Below are 1,367 nucleotides of genomic sequence, written 5' to 3' on the forward strand. Positions count from 1 at the left end.
CAAATACAGACATTAGAGAGTACATGAAAAGAACATTTCAGTAATCACACTGGTAACTTCTATAACAAAGTAAAATCTCCAGAGAAGTCATTCAACTCATTTGATATTTAGAAGGAAAAATATTGATTAATACCTTGATTATAATCACTCATTACATATACATTGAAGCAGCAGTGGATTCCAATCCTAGCCTGGTTCTACCAGACTCTCGTACATTTCATTTGTACAGAGAGTCTGGCCTCTCTCCATTGACAAGCGTTAACTTCCTTGAAGGCGGGTACTCTGTTGAAGTTTAAAACTATTGGATCTGCCCAGAGTCACTCTGGATCTGCCATAACCAATCGCTAACCTTTGGTCGTGACGTAACCCTACAACTCAAACTAGCGCACGACCTTAACGTCATCGTTCTCAGCCCACTCCCTCTGTTCGCTGATTGGACCGCCAAAAAAATGATCAGAGAAAACCAAAGAATACACCACAATCCCAGACGTAGTACTGAAGGGAAATAAAATTGAGCGGAAGTACGCAGGAGGGCGGAGCCAGGCTATTCTAATCCACCCCCTTCAGTTGGAATTGTTTGTTTCAATCATAATAAAAAATTATCCATTGATTGTTACCGTTATTTTGTACTAAGTATTGAGGTCTGTGTTTGGTTTGGTACCTCATTATCTATATTGTGTAGATATGTTGTCTAACAAAGTAAATACATAAATAAAAAACTACTTTGTTGTTAACTAAATGTTACTTTAAAAGCATGGTTTAATTCAGTGCTACATTCTTTGAGTAAACATTTCAAACAAAAAGCGAGTAAAATGTCCTTAAAACACTGTATTGCAAAGTAAACTTCAAATTAGTAGAAATTACTCACAAGCTCTTTCTGGCCAAGTTTATTTACTTGATCTCTTTGTTAATTTTTACATAATTTGAAATTCCATACATGTGAAATTTACTTTAAAATCTGAGTGCAAAAACGTGCAAAAGAAAAATGAAGTAATTGTACTTTTTTCCCCTTCAGTATATATAGGATATTTAAAAGATTTTGCCGTCTCTAAACTGCTAGGATACTCTCAGGACATGCTACTGATGATGCCTTTATTTCCCCGGCTAATACACAAACACAAATCACTGAAGCAATGAAGTCAGCAAGCTGTTTAAACAGGAGTTTGCTTTGCATTGCTTGATCTTGGACTATTAGAACACAAAAGAGGACACAGTTTTTTCCTGCTCATTAATATGTTTATTGATTTTGCTGTTTTCCACACTAAAATCCCTTTCACACCAAGAACGATAACCATAACATTACCAATAACCATCAGGTTTTCAACATCATTCTAAGAGGTCAATGTCTAAATGAATCTGCAGTGGTC

This window comes from Rutilus rutilus, assembly GCF_951802725.1.
Source record: "Rutilus rutilus genome assembly, chromosome: 8".
Taxonomy (NCBI): Eukaryota; Metazoa; Chordata; class Actinopteri; order Cypriniformes; family Leuciscidae; genus Rutilus; species Rutilus rutilus.